The sequence below is a fragment of the Panulirus ornatus genome, chromosome 52 (assembly GCF_036320965.1).
Source record: "Panulirus ornatus isolate Po-2019 chromosome 52, ASM3632096v1, whole genome shotgun sequence".
Lineage (NCBI taxonomy): Eukaryota > Metazoa > Arthropoda > Malacostraca > Decapoda > Palinuridae > Panulirus > Panulirus ornatus.
The window spans coordinates 15332983-15357066 of record NC_092275.1 but is presented as its reverse complement, the minus strand read 5'-3'; the positions used below and the strand labels follow the sequence as shown (position 1 = coordinate 15357066).

The 24084-nt window shown below is 40.2% G+C and overlaps 1 pseudogene; it reads right to left on the bottom strand.

Annotated features, from left to right (window-relative positions):
* Positions 1–141: 141 nt before the first annotated feature.
* On the bottom strand, positions 142–4271 carry LOC139764990 (uncharacterized; annotated as a pseudogene).
* Between the last annotated feature and the right edge of the window lie 19813 nt (positions 4272–24084).

Below are 24084 nucleotides of genomic sequence, written 5' to 3'. Positions count from 1 at the left end.
GTTTAATACTGCAGTGCACTGGAATTGTGTTGAACTCCAAAAGGATGCTACTAACAGAGTTAAGAACAAAATACACTAAATGTTTTGACTGAGTAAATAAAGGAATATCATAAAAGAGAAGGTTAATAATTAGTCCTTAACTTCCTTGAAAACATATATTTTCTATCACCGTAAGAAATTCAAAACAATGCTTATTGCCTCTCCAGCATTTTACATCCTGGTCACTAAAGAATTTTACATCCAGGTCACTAAGATAGTGATAATCACAATAAAATTTAGGTGATACATTACACAAACTATAAATAATATTGGTAAATAATATAAAATAATTTCAAAAATTTGCTTCACTCCTTGTATTTCTTGTATTACTTCCGTATACAAGTTTTAATATACAGGAATTTTTTAGTACAGATTCAGCTATACACAAAGATTTTCATAGACACTAACATAGTCATACATATGCAAGCATTTATGAGAACATAAACACAAGGCAAGTTTCCAAATAACAGGAGAATTTCCTATATCATCATGCCTCAAACAAGAACCTGGGGATTGATATTAGACCTTGTCTTTATAAATACTGTTATACCATGGAATTGAACAAATTGTTTACTATACAACTCTAAAAAGGAATCATGTACTAATTGAATTTGGCTGTGTGTTTAATAAGACAAAAGTGTGGGACCAGAGGGAAGAAATAACTCAAAGATGAGAAAAAATCATGAGAACTACTTAGAACAAGTCTTTTGAGGTTATAAATATAAATTAACCTCTCAAATTGATACATTTGAATTTCCTGTTACTTCTGAAAAATGTGTTTTTTGCTTAAGTGGAAAAAAATTCTCATGAAATCAATGAAGATTGTATAAGAATAAAAAGGAAACTAGCGATAAATGCTTCTCAAGGTTGGTCACTGCACCTGAAGAAGCACAGAGATTTAAGAGAGAGAATCCAGGGAAGGGCAACTATGATGATACCTGAATTAAGAGTGCAGAGCTACAATGAGAGGTTGAGGGCTGCAGATTTGCTCATCAGGAAGGATAGCTCAAGACTGTAGAAGAGAAAGGCCTGACTGCAGACTTCATATAGTTGAAACAGCTGGATGATATTGAGTGAACGGTTCTACATGAGGTGCAGATAGAGAAACCAGATGCTATATCAAGAAAGCTTTTAAGAAAGAACATGAGGGACTTTTTAGTGTAAGGGTAATAGCTGGATAGTGAGTGAGGTGAAGGTGTGGGTCTTTTATTTGAAGGACAGAAAAGTAGTAAACCAAGGAAAAGTCACTTACTATTTGCTGTAAGGTATTGCCATGTCCACTCCACCTACCCTTGACTGACGTTTGACTAGGCACTGCTACTGGCTGGTTGTGAAGGCTGAGAGCACTGCATGAGTTCAGCTGCCTATTAATCCTTAACCCAACCCATACATATATAGCACCTGGGTAATTACTCTGCCAGTACATATACGGATAAAGATTCCCTGCCACAATGGGAAGAGGACATAAGGGGTGCCAAATGGCTTCAAAGGAAATATTGTGCTTAGCTATCCTCTAGGTATAAAAGAGCAAGAGCCAACATTTCCCTTATTTCTGATATATACATATCTATATAAATGTGTAAATCATACTGGTTAAAATAGAATAGCAAAAAATAATAATTTCATCAGTATATAAGGTGAAATCATAATACAAGCACAGTGGCAATACTGTTGCCACCACTGACGGTGCAGCAGCTTTTTCATGTACTTAACATGGGTATATTTACTTTTATTGTTTTCTCAATCTTCAAACACAGAAAAGTCCACATAACTCTACAGTATGTGGATAAGATCCCAAAAGTAAAATTAAGGATATACATAATATCAGTCATTGTTATAAGGCTCTGCCTACAAGAAGTTCTACCAAAAATTAAAAGCTACTTTTAGCAAGGCTGTATTATTGGAAGTACAGTCTCATCAAAAATTCTCACTTCATAGGAATTTTCATTTCCCTAACTACTAGAAATAACACTGTCATGGGCTGTAGGAACTTTTTGAAAGAGGTTGTAGGTAACATCAGGACATTTTCATTGAAATTAGTCCTGGGTTATTATAGATAAAAAATTTATTCAACCCTTCTGTGCAGTAAAGGACATGAGAGAGAGGGACAGACAGTGTTAAGAAAAAATCATTGAAATGATAAGGTATAAAATGAGAGGATGCATGATGAGAGGTTGGGCAACTAAATATAAAGGAGTAAAGTAAAATGAAACAGCAGACATCCTGAGAAGGAAAAGAGGGAATATATTGGAAAGCAGATCCAGCGAGGTGTGAGGGAAATGAAGTGTATCTTGCCTATGGCGGCTTAGGAATTTCTTTGCAATTCCCATCTTCCATGGGGAGTTTCCAAGGAACCAAGTAACATTAATCTATATTTGCTATATTCAAGGAAACAAAAAACTGAATTAAAATACATTTTCTTTACACAGTTACACTTCATCTTGTCTTGGATCTTCTGGAATAATACTTATTATTCCATTCATTGCCTCCAGAGGAATTCCTGCAGCATCCTTTTCAGTCTTTGATGTTATTAATGGCCTACCATGAAACAAAGGGATGTGTGTTTTGCTTTCTGGAGAAGGAAATAAGTCATCAAGATTCAAAAGGGTCTTCTGTCTAGATATATTTAGGTTTGATTTTTCAGGATCAAGTATCTTCTGTGTTTTTATCGCATTGTTGTACAGAGGGTTCGAAGAAGAAAATGATGCACAAGTGGATAAGGGGTATATTGAAAGCTTTTCCTGGTCTCTTAACCTGTTAGTTTTGCATTGCAGTTTTTCACTGCTGAATTTCTTTTTAGGTAAACCACTTATTGGAATCAACTTCCACTTGTGATTTGAAGAACACCTTGGACTAGATTGTACACTTGAATTTTTCCTGTAGATCATGACCGTTTGAACTTCTTTATGATAACTAATTTTATTTAAAAGAGACCCTTTTAACTCAGTTTGAGATTCACAATCTTTCATTTCTTTGCCATTCCAAAATGAATTCTCTGTCTGAATACCTTGAGATATTTGTGAAAATTTCTTGACTTGCACCCATTTATTACAAGTTCTCCTCATAATTTTGGGAGTCACTTGAACACTAAAGTCTCTGCAATTAAAAGAGTTGTTCACATGTATTTTGCTATTTGATAATACCATACTAGGTAATGTGTTTTCATTATCATTTTCCTTGTTTATGTTAACATCCTTTTTGCTGTCATTACAATGAGAAAACATTTTTTTAGCGGAATGTTCATTGACCATTTCTCCCTCTGATCTATACTTTTTATAGCAGGAAGTTTTAGGTGAATCCATCTTCAGTTTTGAGCTGGATATCTGATTCTAATCTTCAGTATTAGCTGGGTTTTCTTGTGTCTTTGTTCCTTGTAGTATATGAAGTGACTCTGAGTCTAGTTTTGGAATATCATGACCGTGCAGTATTTCCAATGTTGACATAATGAGCCACTGAGCCTATGGATATTTCTGGCAGTATGCTTGCCGAAGCAGTACTCTTGTCACTAGCTGAAACAAAATGGTTTCATATCACAAGAATGCCTGACCAATGCATAGAAAATTAAATTATGATGTATCACCTGGTAACAATGCATTGGGTGTCACTATCAAGGATATGACTGTATATTATGCCTTAAGGCTGATGCAGGCGATAAATGAATTTCTATATGACTCAACTGAAGTGAATAGAAAATTAACATTACCCAGCTGCAGTGAGGAAAAAAAAGAATTGACATATTACCTAACCAAACTTAATGGCTTAAGGTAGGTTTAGGTTAGGTGAGCTTGGCAACATTGGGGAGGGGGGGGGTGTTCCCCGGGGGTGTTCCCCGTAGAGAAGAGTTGAGAGAATGGTTTTAGGTATTTTCAATTTTCTACACTTTAAGCAACTCTGGGTAAGCGCACTTCGATGACCCCACTGGACATAGTAACATTAAAACTTAAAACTAACCTTTTCTCACCCATCATAAAGTTTGTCTCCATTTTAATGAATGGTAAAACATTAATGCGTTCATTTCAATGTATTGAGATGATCAGTTCAAAATTGAAGCCAGTCTCTATAGTTACAGAATTTCGTCTGCTACCGAGGAAAATGTGGTATATGGATACTACGTTCCTATGACCTTAACCTTGCCTTTCATTCCAGAGGAATTCTTACTTTGGCTAGCGTCTCAGCCGTCACGCATGAGGTTGGCGAAGAGCTGGTAGAGTAACATCTTTCTTCTCCTCCATTACTGCTCCGACTCTGAAATTCGTCCTGGACATTTAGTATTCTACAAGAGAAGTTAAATATACATTGATAAAGAACTTTCATCCATTTGATATGAAGACAAATACTACCATTACGTAGACTTACTACGTATGATGGATCCAACCTTGACATCAACACACATGACCATGGTTTGTTTGTTGTTGTTGACAGAGGGTGTCAGTTCATGTTGAGGAAAATATAAAAGATAAAATCCTTCAAAAATCTATTTCTTCATCAAGTCCCCTTTGATTGCGTATGATGTATGATAGCGTATTTTTTGGATCACAGTAATGAATACAATTATACTTAATAGAATACAAAAAATTATAATCTTCGTAGCCTGGATATAATGAAATGTTCAGACAATTTCGAAGAAAGTATGTCAGCAATACCTACGTTCATTTTTCAGTGAATTAATATCACAATACTAAAAAGGGCTTCAGATATACTGAAAACGTGACTACAGATGTGAAATACAAGATTTTATAGTTTCAGTGATGATTAATTCTGTTTTTCTCATCTCTTTCGTCGATATTCTAGTTCATAATGTGCTTGCTATATAGTAATTATCTCCCCTGATTGCACAGATTACGATTTATGTATATAAAAAAGAAGTACTAGTGTAATCTTATATACATATATCCATGATTTCCTCTTTGGTTATTCTTAAACGGTGAGACGCTCAATATTACTATTATGTCGAATGTCAGCCAAATGCAAAGTCGTCACAAGCTATGACTGGGCCTCAATTACTTAATGTGGCCTTTTCATCCCATTTTTAGATGAACCACGCAATTTTCATCGCAGAAAGTAGAGTAATATTATAGATAACAGGTTTTTCCGTATACATAGTGAATTTTGTCCCCATGCACATCAGTCTTTCGTTTATACTTTAGTGCTTTTCAGTTTGTCCACACATTATGTAGATCTTGTGAAAACAAGAACCGAGTTTGCCATCTTAAGGGGTTTTGACAAATTTATTTGTTGTATGTTACTAGGCAGTCTACTGCACGGTCATAATTAAGAGTTGAATAAAGAAATGAAGGTACAGTTAAACCTCTTGAGATCAGAAGAGTATAATATGATGATCTTCGTCTGAAATTTCTCTTTAATTAATGCAAGTTTAAAGGTCAGACCAATCAACCTGACCCATCGATATTTCAAGTAAACGTAAAGCGCGTGCGTTCACAAATGTCAAGGTTGCGTGTTGAGAAAGGAAGCTCTTCGGTCGATAAGGCTATTGATCTACATTGGTTGTGATAATGTGAATGTGTTATGAAAACTGTGCCTTGTGCAACAGACATTCCAAAGGAAGTGAATCCCAAGCGAAATGACATACATATTAGGGCAATGAGCCAAGTTTACTGCAAACCTTCCTTCCTCACCGTTTGTTGTTGTTATCCTGGCTTTAGAATGTTTCCTGCAATCTGTCTTTACTCTTGTGCCATAAAAGTTGGCGATGTTAGAAAACCTTGAGATTTTTCTTTTAGCGTTAAAGATATTTCTGTTGGAAGCAGTTTCAATGGTGTTTGCGTTCCAATGAAAGGTGTTTATAAAGGAATAGAACGGAAATAGCACAATGACCGTGACTGCCACAATCATGATAACCCTCATGCAAGGTTAGTTTATAATGAAAGCTTTTGGGTGCGGAAAAAAATGAGTGATTAGAACAAAAGGAAGTTCACGAAGAGAAGTTAGATGACCATAAGTCCCTTTTATAAGGTGATATTTCCTGTAAAACTGCATACCATGTTTCTCCCATGGGTATACAAAAGGATGCGCACACACGGAGACTTAAATAGATAAAACTAATCATGAACTGCCGTCAGATTATCCCAAAGCAAACACACCGTCAGAGACACTGAGATACATCACGATACAGTAGCACAGTTTGAAACTTTCATAAACACATACCCACTTAAACTTCCCCAGGCACGGTCTGTTTTGGGCACTCGGACCACAAGCCAAAGTTTAAAGGTATATTCATAGCCTCTAGAAGGTTGCTGGCATTGCATCCGTCTGGGGTGTAAGAGCGCTGCAAATGTCAGGAAAGAAGAGTTTGAACGGGAAAGCTGCACTTCTATTTTGTCTAAAACAAATCACCTGCTTAATATTTCTTAGCATAACTTGGAGATTATACATGCGTAAGATTAATAAGAAATTTCAAAAACAGAGGAGCTCTTCTATTATCAGCTCGCATTGAACAACTCGAGCAACATAAGCTAGACTGATAGTTGATAATAGATAATAGGGCTGAAGGCTTGTTTTGGTCAACGAGTCTATCTAGGTGCACTTTATTCGACCTTTTATCAGTAGGCTTTTATCTGCTGTACGTTTTTGAGATGTGTAACTCAACTGGTTCGTCGTCATTTCGAAAGGCGACTAACCCAGAGACTCTATCACAATTCTGGGGAAACCATTAATTCTAATCATTCACTTCGTTTCCATTCATAAGAGGTAGTTCAAGTTTATGATAAGTCTTACACCTGTTGTGGTGTTCTGGTATTAATCATTCTAGACGACATGCACTCTGTGTGCATGGCCGTTGATTTGCATTTCAGTTGACCTAAATACAATTTTCCTATGAAAACATAATTCACCTCTTTTATGAGATTTTGTTATGACAGAGTCTCTTAATTTATCAGACTTTTAGATAGAGGATATTCGTTTTTTTCTTACTCGGTCATCACATAAAAGCAGACGTTTCTATTGAAGTTCGCTTCGATCTAACTTTGGGTATCATTCCTAATACTCAACAGACATGCTTAGCTTAACAGTGCTTGCAAGCGGTTGTAGTGAAGGACGCATCCTTCAAAACTTTGATCAAGTTCGCCTTCACCGCTCGACGGACACAAAGGATGACAGTTATGGCCTGGACTGCTCAGAGATACAGCTTTCAGGGGGAAAAGAAATAAAAATCGATATTACTTTAGGAAGCAAGTGACTGTGATAGGGTAGAGCAAAGAACTGCAGTTCGGCTTCGGCAAGACAAACTCAAGTGGAATCATTTGTTGAAGTCAAGTGGGACATGTGTTGGGTGGGGCCTCGCTTGAATTAAATTTGTGAGGTTGGGAGAGTTAATTGGAATGTTTTTGATCAATCGTATTTGCATAACATTCCACGGATTGTTTTACCAATAATCCAATACTAAACACATATAACTGCTCGTCAGCGGTAAGCGGGTTCTTGTTATATGTTATCATATAAATTCCTTAGAAAATTATATCAGAACACAATAGCAGAGTACAAGGGAGCGACTATCACAGGTCAAGGCTAACAGCAGAGCACATGGGACTGACTATTTGAATAATGATTTATCAACATGGTTGAAGCTCTACTAATATCAAGGAAATATGTGAGCTAGTACTAGTACCATCAGGAACACATGACTGAACCTTAAGAGAAAAAAGTGTTCTTGACTTCTTGCTCTGTTCCTACCTTTTGGGAAATACGAGAGGAGAGGAAGAAACAAGGAATCCGAGATCCCCGCACCAGTTACATACTACACGACCAGGAGATATGAGTGTTGAACCACGCCAAGGTTAGCCCGGACACAGTGGCTAACCAACGTGGCCATCAACGTGATGGGTTCGTGAAGTGGTTTTGAACTTTGTTGATATACATCAGGATATTCCCGGTCATACCTCTCAAGATGGGGACCTGTCTTACAAGATGATAGAGAATATATATATATATTCTCTTCATATGTTCTATGAAGGTGCGCGTTCATATGCACTTTATTCGTGTATATATATATATATATATATATATATATATATATATATATATATATATATATATATATATATATATATATATATCATTTATTATTATTCATTTATTTATTTATTGAGGGAAAAATGTTTGTGAAGGCATTTACTTCAGGACTGGCGCCGACAGTATTTGTCCTGCGATGAAAGACAGAAAATAGAACAGAGGAAAGTAGCTGCATTGCTTCGTTTCGTAACTCGGGGTTCGTGGACTTCGAAAGGGGGGGTAGGGGGTGGGGGGGAAGGCTTTATCAGAAATTTGTAGTGCAGGGTTTATCGAAGGAGGGGGGGGGGCGACAGGGGGTAATTTCATCCCCCCACCACAGAGCTGTAAACTTACTCAATAAGGTTTATGATTTTTACTTTAGTTATTCTGACTTTTTTTTGTTCCCTTTTGGAAAAGATGGATTGAAGTTGTTTGTATGTTTCAGTTGTTTATTTTTGTGACCGCTGAAACAGCCACGCCATTATCACAACCTTCCTAAATCACTGACATTAAATTCAGTGATATTTCCTCAGTCCGCAAAAGTATGCTGATGTGTTTCATAGAACACAACTCCCTTGATTGTTATAACCAGCTACGGTATGTTTTGAAACAACACAATTCATTTTCACTGTAAGTGGTCGCTGATTACGTCAGTGCAACACCTGAACTCATTTTCATAAGAATTTATACTGAAATTTGTAATTGTTTTTAACCTAACTCAAAAAGCACCCAATCCTCCGAGACAGTGAGCACTTGCAGTGTCCAATCTTCTTTTGAGCTTTTCGTAACCCTCTTTGACCAGGGTCGTGATTTACGCTCTTTAAGATACCGTGTGTGGCATGCAGCTGTGTCACCCTCCCTCATCTTCCATCTTTAGAAACATCATCTTACGTGTGTTCCCTGATCGTATTGATCGCATAGCATCTTGCAGAAAACGGACCGGTGCTTAATGAAAGGTGATTATAAGTTCACCTTTGATTCGGGAGGGAATACGAGATAAGGCTGGTGAGTGTACCACGACTGTCGTATGTACGGGCCACGTGAGCAAACGGATGACCAATTTTAGTGCCCGTCTTAGAATACTCTTCCCGCATACCGAAACATCAAAATAACCCTGATGGAAGAAAACCAATGCAGATTTGAGAGAAAAATGGATTATATACAAGGGTTTGAATGGTAGCTGGTACACTTGCATGTATCTTACGCAAACACCTCCAGTGATAACCCCTTCCTTCACCCCTCGAGGACTGTTGATTACTTTCCCAGGGCTGCCATCAGTGTCACGTGTCTCCACTGTGACCGTACGAGCGGCCGCCAACCCCCCCAGTGCAGGTGCTGGTGGCTCGAGAAACCAGATAAATCTGGTACTAAGCGGATCTTGGCGCCCGCCTAATGGTTCGACGGACTGATTACGTATCACATTTGTAGGTGTTATTCATCTTCTTTGTAATGCTGATGTCATCAAGCTTACATATAACGCCTCTTTTTCTTATGCAACATGTCGGAAATTTCGCCGTACATGGATACATTATACTTTGACGTCTTCAAAATACTATTCTTCTCAAGAAATTATCCTATCTGCTTTAAGTAGTACAATTTTTGGCATCAGAAGAAGAAATAAAAAGGATAGGAAGATCAGCGCTACTCAAGAGACCGAGTTTTAAGCTTAGCAAAGACGGTAGACTGCAGAACCTCGAGTTGTCGTATATACATTTCTTTTCGCTCATTATTTACTTCACAGAAAGGGGTACACCTTGAGCACGAAGTTACGAGCCTTGACTGCGACGGTACGATCCTTAGGTGTGATGGCTAGGCTTTAGACTTGACACGTAAGGGTCAGGTCTAAGGTCAAGCCGACATAGTGAGGCCAGATCATCATACCCAAGGGTCGTACCGTCGTTTCCATGGGTCGTACTTTCGTGCTTTTGGGTCGCACCGTCGTGGCATCATCGTGTTAAGTAGTCGTATCATCGTGCTTTGGGTGGTTATGATTAATGCCAGAACACAGTGTTAGCTCATGAATTTACTTTCAAACAATTACAAAATATTTTTACATCAAGGTGCAGTTGGTGGTGGTGTTGGTCACAATGAATCAGCGAACTTGAGATCCCTCTCATGTTGTGGCCGTGCAAGGCGAAAACACACAGTGTTTTTAGTTGTTACTTTTGTGCTGTGGGGTGTTGGATTCCAGATACGTATGGGAAGAATAGGCTTGATGATGATATCATGGATAGATTAAGATTAGGTTACAAGAATGGTTGGGAATATGGAATGCGTTTTAACGAAGAAGATAGAAAATGTATAACGTGTTTTGTTATATTTAAGAAAGTGATACACTGTCAAGATTTAAACTGTGAGGATATATGATCTTTAATGCTGTAAAACTTTTGAAATGCGTTAATGAGGTTAAAGTTTGGAGAAAATGTATGTGGAGCATTGTTAATTAATAACTACCAATTTCGGTAGTTACAACTGGTAAGACTGTACTGAAGGTACCTCGTTTTAATCTTGAGAAAAACTTTTCAATCTGAGTGTGAATCATCCTCTTGACCCCTTGGTTGGCAACAACTGCCTTGTGTGGGGGTGATGATTACGATTACTTTTGTTTCTTTATAGACTATCTATTGGTCTCAAAGTCCCTTTCATGATCTAGATTCTCTATGATAAGACCAGCTGCTAAGAAGGAAGTATATGTGGTGTAAGGCTTGCTTCTGTTGCCTCGCTGTCTGCGACGGCAACTTTCTGTTGTCATTGCTGATGTATCCATGTCATTGAGTAAAGGCAGTGTTTACCTCACTTTTGTCATTTTTCAAAGAATTTATGATCATATTTCACTGACAAAGTCTTGAACTGCAATATCTGGAAGCCAATAGGTAATCCAAGAGACTGGGTTCTGTTTCTGCTTTTTTTTTTTCTCTCTCTCTTATCCTGTCTCCTATACGGAGTAGGATCATATTACTGTCTGTAAGTACATAACCTCGTCGTATACCATCAGGTCTTCTGTTATATGGCTTTGCCATGCACATGCACGCCTGCCCATGGTGCTGCTTTCTGGACGCAATATTATCTGAGCTCTCTTCTCCTTGAAATCTCCTCTGCGGTGAATTAATTTTATTTTCTTTCTTACCTCATCCCTATCTTCAAATACTGACGCAAGAACCGGAGCCAGCTGGCCTAAAATGGCAAACGTTTGCTAAATCCATGTCACAATAATTCGACCCATGACTATGCAAAAGATTCTCCCACATGCCAAACATGAACACTTTCAAACATTTTTTTTGTTTTGTTTTCAGCCGTTGTTACCAAGCTGCTGGTCAACTATAAGCTTTTATCAGCTTGACCAGGACTTATAACTGAATATGAACAAAGGTTGCTCTGGGCAGGGCTTGTGTCTGCAACAGAATAAAAGAAATTGAAGGGCAAGATGTTAGTACATCAGTACGTACTTGAGAAGGAAGCAGTCTTTGCATTCGTTCAAGATTGATTTTTCATATACTTAAATGATTGATTATTATTATTATTATTATTATTATTATTATTATTATTATTATTAGACAAACCTCTCTGGCATTAAGCATGGGAATGTATAGTTATGACGCATGACTTCGTGTGTACGTCATTGTTGCTAAGCCCATTGAACCATGGGGAAGGGAGTTGACACCTCTGTTTTGTCTTGAGCATCTGCGTTGTCAGCAGTAGATGTAGCCCACTAATGCTAGTTCCTCGTGTTTTCCTTGTCATTCTCTTACTCGATCCCTTTGCCAACCCACAGATCTTTTGTACAGGTCATGACTCGCTGATTCCTTCTTCATATTTCTCATATCCTCAGTATCTCTGATGTGACATCGAGGACGCGGATTGACCTCAAAGCCTACTTTTCTAGGTAGATGGTTTATAGACTGTTATAACCTCCATGAATTGATGAACGAAACACATAAACACCCGACCCTATACTGTCCCATAGGCCAAGCATGTGGCACATTCTAACTTTAATTCCATGGAGACCTCTGGTTTCCAACCTAGGCCACTCGTCCTGCCCGTGTAGACCTTGTGGATTGCATGTAGTTCTGATGATGGCCAAGTGTTTTGAGACCAACAGAGATTAGAAAAAAGCCGTCGTTAACTTTTTATTGATTCATGATTGCTAGCTTCACACGAATGAAAATCACCAGGGTAAATTAGCCATCTGAATTCGTTGGTACGACCCGAGGACAACGGAACGACCTTCGTTGTGATGAACCAAGCTTTTGACCTGATGCTCGAGGGTTATATCGTGCATTATGCCACCGTCATCAAGGGTCGTGACGTCGTAACCAAGGGCTTCAAAAGTATTACCGACAACCCAATGCAGGAGTCGAGCTTCGACCATTATTATATACTGACGACATCCATTTTGGGCTTAGGAAAAGAAAGAAAAATAAACGAGGTAAGACAGTCACATTATCTTCCTGTTACATCTCATGTTAAGTGGATTCTTCTCAACTTGAAAACTATATCTTAGGCACCAGCGGTTGTTCTGTCTTGCTCATACACACCATCACCACACACTACGCATGCCATTTTGACACATGTTTAAGACCTCGGTTCTGATTGGTGAAGAGATGACTAGTTCAGGATGTGTGAGTGATGTTACCAGTGTGAGTTATGTTATTGTATGAGTGATGTTACCTACACTGTCTTATTAAGCTGGGAATGTAATAGTGATGATAGAGAAATAAAGTCTAATGCACTCAGTTTTTCAAACAACATTGATCCGGCGTGATCACCTTTTCCACTTATACCACCTGTATACACAATCATAATTGCATCCTATCCTTAATCACTGCACTTATCATCTTCCTCTGCAAAATCCCTAGCCCAAATCAGTTCTCTCACTGCATCTGTAGCAATCCACTGTCGTGCTACACCTGTTGCTATACATTTCTCCATATCTTCCACAATCTACCACTTTTTCTACTTCCTACTACACCCCTGTATGTCTCGCTCAAACTATCATTAGCCATACGTTATACATACCCATACAACTCCCTTTACACGTTCATGCGCCTCTCTATCGATTTCAACACACCACATAACCTTCCCACACCTTCATTCTTCACATCCACCTGTGTCCAGTTATACTACTGAAATTGTCCTTCTCAGCCTATCCCGACCCATATACACTTAGAGTTCATAGCCATGCGGCAGTGTTGAGACGAATACTCCTCTGTGCAAGTTTGAATTCTTACCCCTCACCAATGCTTTCAGGTTAACCTCTGATTTTACTCCCTTGCACGACTCTCATTTCAACATCATCTGTCCCACAGCCACATCACTAATATTTACTTTTAGATATTCAAACCCACCACCATGCAAACTGATCTTACACTCTGCCGTTCCTTCCCTTTCAAAGACTAGCGTCTTCCTTTGATTAGTATTCCTTTTATGATCCTCCTCCCACGTACATCGTCAGACTGGCTAACCGCTTAATGCAACTCTTCCTATGATTCAGCCAACAACACAGCATCATGCGCATACAGCTTCCTGTATATTTCCATGTTTGAATGCCAAACCATAATAGACCTATATAATTTCTAGAGGTAAAACTTTTCAGCTGTTTACATGCCTCTCTCTCTCTCTCTCTCTCTCTCTCTCTCTCGAGAGAGAGAGAGAGAGAGAGAGAGAGAGAGAGAGAGAGAGCGAGCATTATGCAAGGCAGTTCATGCTGGCGTTGGTTTGGTAAATTACATTTATGCGGCAACATAAAGTATGCGATATGACAGGTATACCAAGAAATAAATTTGCCAGAAGCGCATCGCCATCTGCTGGCGTGCCTACCAACAACGTATTTTTGACATCCTCATTGGAAAGTACATAGGGATATTAAAAATATAGAAGATGTTCTGTTGTAGAATGAATATCATTATGAGAGGAAAATTTTAGAGAACTTAAAGTGATAAGTTATACTTATGAAAGATAACTTTTTTTATCAACTATATTCTCGTTGCTCAATGTGTTCTGAGCTAGCTAGCATTATTGTTTCTCATGAAGGAATCATCTCGCGGTCATGGGAATATGGGCGACTATCTTCATATTTGATACGTTATCAGATGCATGTGTACCGGCCTACCCCTTCGGAAGATGATCCCTCAACTGAAAACCCCACGTTGTCTGGGTCAGCCTAGCTCAGCTGGTAAGTCTGTCAAAAGCGCTTACGTATACAGCCAGCTCATCCGTGTCGTCATAACTAGTCTCCAGGTTTCCTAATAGAAGGCGTGTCGTAACTCCTCTCTGGCGTATTAGCTAACCGATAAACAATGTCCGTAAACAAAGCATGTTTTCATAACGTTCGTTGAAGATGTAACAGTGCGACATTGTCGTCGCTCTTGCCTTCGATGACCATCAGGTCCTATTTTATACGTATGACGATATGGATTTGAATGGTGAGGAAACATATATTCATGTCCTTTTCCTAAGTTGTTATTATTGTGCGAAGCGTAGAGACGAGTCTCAAGGACTGTGATGGCACCCTCACAAGAACGTGGTCAAGGTACGTGCCAAGAATGCCCAAGGAAAGAAATGAATAATACTTGTTTTTATCATGATTGCGAAATAGGGTTTCGGAACATTGAAAGTAAACACGTGAGATAAGTTCTGCTTTGAACACATGATTTTTTTCCTCGTGGACGTAGAGGATATAGAGTGATCCCATGTAATATCACGCAGTTTAAGAGAGGAAGAGAAAGAAAAGACATTTTTATGGGTAAACGCGTACCAAAACGTGAAAACCAGTATATGAAGCACTGACGGAAGATGTGAGAATTATCAAGTTTGTTTTGGTTTTGTTTGGGTCGCGCATGAAACAAGGTCACCTTGACACATTATCTATCTCCCTGACACTACTAGGGCTGATGATGACCAAAATGCAAGGTCTTCATAGTTCTGACTGTCCTTCAGTTTCATTGCCACCGTAATTAGAGAGAGACGCCAAAAACTGGATTTTGGATTGTGGTCGAAATTGGGCTTTTCTGTCATACGCAGTCGATGATTTCCCTTGCGTCGTACATGAAACTTGTTCGTAAACTGTGCGGTAAGCGCGATCGAAATGCATATCCTATGTCCAATACTAACCTAACCTAAACTAACCTAACCTAATCTAATCTAATCAAACCTAACTTAAACTAACCTAACCTAATCTAATCAAACCTAACTTAAACTAACCTAACCTAACCAAACCTAACCTAAAGTAACTTATCCTAACCAAACCTAACCTAAACTAATAATAAGCACTTCGTATTTTGCATTATCCCTTGGCGTAGCAAAATGTGATATGTTGTGCAACGGATCTTGACGAACTTTCTTCACGATGGTGTCAGCAGTTGCCACCTGTGCGTCATTGTGCATGATTGTAGATAATTAGGTTGCCCTTTTCCCCCTTCCTTCCTCGGAGAAAGCTGGTGGTAGTGAGTGTGATGCATGACCCGCTTTGTACACAACGGCAGCGTGATTACTGCTGCATTTTGATAGATTGGTGATTACTGCTGCATTTTGATAGACCGGTGATTATAGCAGTAACAAAAACACGAGTGTAATTCAACAGTTAGCTGACGAAAAGGAGCTGACAAAAAGGGAATTATATCTAAGATATATAAAGCTGAATGAGTCACACTGCAAGCGAAACTAATTGCATTTGAAGTAATAGCTCCAAGGAGAGTTAAATAATGGTGACCACGATATATATATATATATATATATATATATATATATATATATATATATATATATATATATATATATATATATGCCACTACCTACAAGTGCTAAATTTTCAGAATGAAATGAATTGGCAGATAAGAAATCTTGCAAAAAAAAAAAAAGGGATGAATTGCTTCAGTGGAATGCAAATCAAACTAAATTCGTCCCAGTTGGAGATATTAGCATTGTTGACTGAGATATCTTTGAGGTTAGAGCTGCTGAAAGTCAGTTAATATATCTGATGACAGAATACCGAATACCGACTATACTGGCCTATAGAAGGAAGTACCAGGGTAAGGGAGGATGATTGACTTAATGTTCTGCTCTCTCACCCATCTCACCCACACTCTTTTTATTACCACACATCTCTCTTACCCTTTCATTATTTGCTCAAAGCACCTCACATCATATAGTGTCCTCAAACATTTCATGTCCAGCACATTCACCTTCCTCCGCACCGCCTTATCTATTGTCAGTGTCTCGCATCCATATGAAACTGTTAGGTCCATTATTCCTACGAAGCATTCCCCCCCCTTTTTTTTTTTTTGCCCTCTCAGATGACAGTCTCTCCCCCAGTTGATTCATCAGACCACAGTCTTATAAATGAATCTATTTTAAGGGCACCTCCCCTCCAGCAGCCCCTTCTAAACATAAGTATTGGCACCTCAACAAAGCTGACTGGAGTAACTGACTGCCTCTTATGTTGTGATGCTTCCATCTCCGCCAAACGCATAGCAAAGGTTAATGTTGCTTGAATGGAAGCATTTTTTCCTTAACACTGCATTCCTCGACATTCTTCAGCTCTGCTCCCTCTTCTCTCACTCGACCTGCGTCTCGTCTTGGCACAGCTTCCTCATGAGAAAACTCAGATTTGGAGTGGATGTCTCATTGGGGTAGATAAAACTGGGATAAGTCAAATTTCACCAAGACCCAGTCTCTACCAATCTCTCTATCGAAAATTCCTCACAACTTTCCTCTCTCCTTCAACGGTTCTGTAATTTCACCTCTTCGACTCACTGAACGTACTTGGAATTAGTGTAACATCCGGTCTGTCTTAGACCCCACATTACGGAAATAGCTAAGTCTACCTCAAAGAAACTGGGAGTCTTTGTTTAGGTGTCGAAGTTTCTTTTCCTCTGAACAGATGCTCCATTTATACAAAGCATTAATCCGTCCTTGTATGGAGTACTGCTGTTACATTTGGAATGGTTCGATCTATGCATCCTTACCTGACAAAGTTGAGTCGAAAGCGGTCTTACTTATAAGCTCTCCTAGACGAACTTCAAAACTTGAACCGCTCACCCTTCGCCGTAATGTTGGTTCTCTTTCCGTCATCTATAGGCATTACTTTGGTATTTCCTTCCGAGGGCTGGCTGCTTGTGTAACCCCACACCATTAGCTAGACCACGAGATACTCGGCAAGCTGCCACGTCACACGATTACAGTCTGGCCATTGGCAACTCAAGAGTGGGCCGTTTTGATAATTGTTTCTTTCCCTACACCTCTAAGCTTTGCCTCACATTCTTCCCTTTCCTTTATCTCAATATATTTCAGTTAAGGCCCGGCCTTGATGAGGACTTTCATCCGTGACTGGAGCCTCCTACCTTGGTGACAAAAAGAATGTGCCAATATTCCTTGTTTGTTCCATATGTACAGTACGTTCTTGTTTGTACCAGATATACAGTGCCTTCTTTGTGCCAACCTGTGTGACTGTTGTGTAACCGCTGGTGGGGGTTCGTAAATAACTTAAGGTGGTGCGCTAATCACACGCTTCTGCCACGGATGATGTAAGAACCATTCCACTTCGTTCGTTTACGGATGAATCCTTGTTGAGATGTTACTGAGCCCAGGAAGTCAAAGCTAACGTTAGTGCATAAACTAGTGATTAAGTGTTCATCTGTTGTTCATAGACTTTCACTACGTTTCTAAGTTCATCTGTTGTTCATAGACTTTCACTACAATTTCTAAGATTTTCCTGGAGCTCTAACGTCAACAAGAGGCTAAAGATAATCGTTGTTTGTACTCTGCCAGTATATATTGCAAAGTCTCGTGAGTGTCTTGTGGTTTCTTGACATTAAAAGAACTGCTCCGTATGATCGTTCTTAGATGTGTTAGGATGTCGGAAAGTTGCATCATCGTCAACATGTTAAAGTACATCTCCCGCACATGTGAGGGGATGGACTACAGTCAGAGAATCTTACAGTTGCCTTGTCAGGCAGTAGGTTATCATAACTAGAAATAGGGATCTGTTCTCAGAGAAACAATCCGAATTCTAAATTAAACCAAAAGCAACGGGAGTGTGGCTTCCCTGTTGTACATACTTCGCAGAGTTATTCATGAGTGGTGAAAACCTGAAAGCTAGTCCATAAACATTCTTTGAAAAATACCCAAGATTTCAAAGATCTTAAGTTGTGTTTATTATGTAAAGAACCAGAGGAAGCTGAGGCGGACAACCAAGATATTTTAAGAACCAGTTGCCTGACTGTTGCTCGGGACATCTGATACAACTAACAAGTTCGTACCAGATCTTCTGAGCCCAAGATAGTAGCAGTTGGTCTTCCCAATACCTGCCTGCCCGACGCCCTCAAGGCAGACGAATTCAGAGGGGGACGGTTTTAAGGTCAGGATTAGCTCTCAGTCTACTGAAGAACTAATATCCTACGTTGGTAAGATATAGAGACAATCCTATTGTCCTCAAGATCAAGCTGGTGATCCTGTACATTCTTATATATTCACAAGATTCAGTACGATTATCTACAGGATGATTGGCGATTTACGTAATTTCCTCTGCAAAGAAATTCGCATAATATATCTTGGACGACATACACGTCAGTGATATGCGTTGATTTCGTGGCAGATGTAGACACGGTCGTTCGTAGGTCAAATGCGGCATCACGCACTTTGGACGAGGTAATAATGATCATGTTTGATGCGGTAGTGCGGACGGTAATAGTTGAAGTCCGCCTGCTTTTTAAACCTTTTTTTTTTTCATTTTCCGGGAAATTAATCGATAGACTAATGGCTGTTGGAGTTGATATATTATTAAAGGTAGTTTAAAGAAAACGAGGCTGTTTAGTTATCTTTACAGTTTCTCTGTATGTATATATTTATATGTATATATCATACTATTCTCCATTTCCCGCGTTAGCCAGGTAGCGTTAAGAACAGAGAACTGAGCCTTTGAGGGAATATCGTCACTTGGCCCCCTTCTCTGTTACTCCTTTTGGAAAATTAAAAAAAGAAAAAAAGAGAGGGGAGGATTTCCAGCCACCCGCTCCCTCCCGTTTTAGTCGCCTTCTAAGACACGCAGGGAATACGTGGGAAGTATTCTTTCTATCCTATCCCCAGGGATAATATATATATATATATATATATATATATATATATATATATATATATATATATATATATATATATATATATATATATAAGATATGAGTCATGATTGATTATAGAACTACTGGCAAGTCAGATATTGTTATTACTATTTCAAGAAGTTAACGGTGTTTCGGAATCTTTGTTTAGTCTTTGGTAAGGTAACTCTGTAGAGCAGAGCATATTACACCAGGAGGACATATTCTCCTCTGATGCTCTTAAGATGTATAGTTTCTGCTGACATTGTGTTTAGAAGTATTGTACATGGTAGTGATTTTGTTCATGGTATATATATATATATATATTAGTGACGAATTCTTATCTGAATCACCTGACAGCTTATCAGGTTCCACCAGCCTCGGGTTGTTTGTGTTGTGGCAAAGGCAGGCTAGAGATTGTGCAGCGTCACCCTGATTCTGAGTTCGAATCAGTACACAACAGATGACGGGAGTGAGGCACAGGTTAGGTTCTACGACGCAACACAGGGCAAAAGCGCAGTGTTGCTTTTGTACAGTCGACGCATTACGTAGCGAAGATGGAACACTCATTCATTCCCTTGACTTTACATAAGAATGAAACACTACTCTCGAAACTTGAGCCCCATTATATAGCAGTGTAGCGGTTTAGCGTTAATGACTGTGACGTCTTTAGAGCGACCGGGTTCGAGTTGGCTTAGCTTCCAATCCTTGTCGCAGTCGGTCCGCAATCAACCCAGCTGTTCATCTTCTTACGGATTGGTCGATGAATTGCATGTTATATATGTTTGAGGTTTTCAGCCTGCATGTCCCTGACACTTGATGGGCAGAAGCCAGTCTGACCAGCCAACCAATCTGGTTTCCGATCATGCATATGGTACACAGTGAAGGCTAAGCGCTAACTTCGAAGTATTTGAGCATCAGGCAAGAAACGTAATCGCTTGGAATGAAATACGAGGATCGAACCCTGGACACAGTTCAGAGTGAGATTGAAATGTTTAGGAAGTGAGGTTCTGAGTTCCAATCTTTAAACAGGGAACAGAACGCAAGTTAAGGTCTGAGTTCTAACTCTCCACGCAAATCATGGTAAGAAATGAAGTGTTGAATCTGAACCATCAACATAGTGCCACAAAACCCAAGCACACTGAGTTCGAACAAAACCACGTTCGAGCACTACGGTGAATGGAGGAAATGAATCATTGCTTTTGAGAATACCAAGCGGAACTGAAGCCTTAAATTTGGACCCATGGCTCTGTAATAGCGGAGAACTCAACAGTGCAATATCCAGCTGGCGCTTTGACTTTGCAACTGATCATGACTTATGTAAAATATTTTCATATCTAATACAAGGTCGAGACTTGATTCGATTTCAGCCTGAGTTTTGATTAGTCCACGTTCGATGGTTACTATAATGATGATATAAGATTATGGGTTTAAATATGAATTTTGATCATGAAGAAGAGTCATAACATCGTAGATTTACAATCGTTTAACTGGACGCATTGACTATGACGGTACGACCCTTGAACACGACAGTATGACCCATGAGTGCGATGGTTCGATCCCTTGGGTATGTGGGTTTGACATACTAAGGGTCAGGTCAAAGGGCAATCATACTCAAGGCTCTTTTGGTCGTTTCTTTCGTTGGTTGTTTGAGTTTTAGGCCTTTCAACTGCCCGGGTCGTTTATGCCGTCAGCGTCAAGCGTCGTACGTCCATCTTCTTCAGGTATCGATGATAATTATCCGATTACATCCACGACCATTGTGGACGTGGCCCGTGAGGAATGCACCGGCTTCCTCACGGGTCGATCTGCTGCGCTTAAGGCGCGAATCTTCGCTGTGCCCAGCTGGAGCAGTTAAATATCAGTGTTAACGTCGCAGTTGTACAGTGCGGAGGACGGCCTAGGAAAAGGTTCTTGCCCGGAAATCACTGTCCTGGGATATGGCGAACGGGACATTAATAAACGCTGACTCAGACTGGGGCTAACTTAGGGAGGGAACTGACGACGGCTGGCAGCGCCGCAATAGATCGCCATGAAAACACCACAGAGAATTTACGTGACATCTGGGTCGTAGTAAGCTACGTGTCCTGAATAACCTCGGGGCCAGTCAGTGTCCTAGTCGTATGTGTTACACGGTTTAGTTTTTTTTTTTTTCTCGGCCCACTACAACCGCCAAGGTCACCTACGTAACATGTGCATTACGACTTTGAACCTTATGACACCATACACCGTTCGTACTGCGTTTGACTTAGCGTTTTCTTGAGTGGAATTTACGATATACCATTGTGACAGTGTGCCACGTCACCAGGATCATTTGATAAGATCTCCAACGTGTCGAAAGGTTAATTTGGTCGCACATTCTCCCATTAGATTGTTACATAAACTGATCCACAGACGTAAATTCATGACCTTTAGGATTATCAGTATAACATATTCTACCTCCACGACGACACGACCTTAAGTATGACGGCCTACCCTCTGACCAGGACCTTAAAGGTGAGGCGAAAACTTACGACATCGTCGTACCCAAGTGGATCTTTGAAACGTAGCGAAGGTTCGTACCATTGTCCTCGAAGGGGTCAGATAAATCCCTTTTCAAGCAGCTTGACGTCTCGCAGGGAATCTAAGTCCATTTTCATTAGTGTGGTTAGTCCCGCATACCAACGTACTCCAAGAGAACTTCACTCTTTTATGATATGTCTAAACACTCATCCTGGGAACAACAGAGAGTCTTCGATCGCATCTCTTATGGGGAAACAGTCACGTCGTATATAGATGTCGTGACTCTGCTGCCTCCCATTAAAGGCTACATCGGTTATTACCTACTTTGTGATGACCAGTATGTTCGTACTGGCAGTAGCTTGACACTGGTGGGGGGTGGGGGGCCTCGTCCCTCACGTCACTTTCGTGTCCATTTGTCCTGAATTTTCCTAACTGAGGTCTATTTACTTCATCGTGCCACGTGTCAAACCCGTCGTCACAGTCGAGAGGACACTAGACAGTCCTCAATGGGAAACCAAGGTTACGCCGTCGTAGGGAGGTTATTTTGCTGTCCACTCGTCATTGAATCCCCCCGCCCCCCACTCTCTCTCTCTCTCTCTCTCTCTCTCTCTCTCTCTCTCTCTCTCTCTCTCTCTCTCTCTCTCTCTCTCTCTCTCTCTCTCTTGGCATGATATCGTTGTAGGAAGTCGTTAGTAGGTCGGTAAGTCTCTGCCTCCCATCCTTTGTGTTTGTAGCGAAATGACTATTTCTACAGTTTGGTGAGTGAGTTCTACACTCGTGTGGGGACCTATTGTGTGTATGTGTGTGTGTGTGTGTGTGTGTGTGTGTGTGTGTGTGTGTATGTGTGTGTGTGTTGAACTGTTTTGTGACTGCTTGTATGTACTGTACTGGGGGTGACTGGTACACTTCGTAGCCCCCATCGCTTAAACACTTACCACCATCACACAACTTATTAAACTTCTGTTTGCTGTCTGCGTTCGCAGTAGTTTCGTGTTTCACTTTATTCCAGTCATCCACTGCTCGTATACTATGAAATGACTTCGTAAAATCATTTCCTACTGAGATCCTCGGATGATTCGTGTGTAAAGGTCGTGACCAGGTGTCTCTCTCTCCTTACTCTTCTCTCTTGTATGGTGGTAGTGGTGTTAGTGGGCCTTCCCGCACTCGTGTAGTATGCATGACAGCATGACCCATTGGAAGAGGTTTCAAATCTGGGGCAAAGCTGAGTTATTGATAGTTACCTGCGACCATCCTGTGTAGCGCCAGGATGCGTCGGACAATGCCCCTCTTGCGAGAATCTCTCTCTCTCTCTCTCTCTCTCTCTCTCTCTCTCTCTCTCTCTCTCTCTCTCTCTCTCTCTCTCTCTCTGAAAGGAAATGCAGTTTACTGTGCGTAAGTTCCCCGATGAATAAAGACATCAGCATGTGTGCGAGAGAGGTGCTTGATTCTGTCGTGATTCACATTCACTTGCCTTACTTTCGCTTTTGTAAGCTTTCATGGAGTCGCAGTTGCAGTGGCGAGTTGGTTTGGTCGTTTCCAGACGTAGTTGAAACAGCCAGTCTGTGTACCTGGTCGGGGGAAGTAGGGAAAGACTGTCCCATCCTTCGAAAGAGGTCCTCTCTCTCTCTCTCTCTCTCTCTCTCTCTCTCTCTCTCTCTCTCTCTCTCTCTCTCTCTCTCTCTCTCTCTCTCTCTCAACATTTTAAAGTGGTTGGTTGTTTGGGCTGTAGACCTACCAGTCTCTCTCTTCATCTTCCTTTTTTATCGTTAAATAGCCCATTTTTTTTTTCATAAGAGCTACCTCTCTTTATCCTTTTGTCCTCTGAAGGCCCGGCTTGGTCGAGCACCTTTGCTCTTACGTGGAATTATCAGAATTACGAACGTGAGATTGCTTTCGTAACCCGGTTAGTACAAACCCAGTCCGTTGATACTGTATTTTTGAAATGATTCACGTGAACGAAGAACACCTGCAACAGTCAGGTGTCGGGCAGATGCAGGCGTTAGATAGTCTCTGCTTCACACTTGGATGCAGTGAGATCACGTTGGTCGACGGCTGATCTTCGTTAGGCAAGCTGTTGGCCACCTGCAGCGGGGGGAGGAGAAAAAAAAAAAAGGTGTTCATGATCCACTTGCCCTGATGGAGGGGTTAAAGATACCCCACCGCACCAGTGTTCTCAGAACACGTACGTTCTTGTACATGATGTGCAGTACAATACAGTACATTATTTAGTTAGCTGTTAGCATATGGGTAATTCTTCGCTTCACAGCTTTCCTCTCTCATGAAAACATAAACCAGTGACCGGGATTCATCGTCAACTGTAAGAAGTTCTTAGATAATCATGGATGGTCCAAAAGTTTATTCTCGTGAGACAAGGGGTCCTTCCTCCTGTGCTCTGATATCATAATGGGGAACATAGTTTTTTTTTGTACATCCATTGTCGTGCATTGCT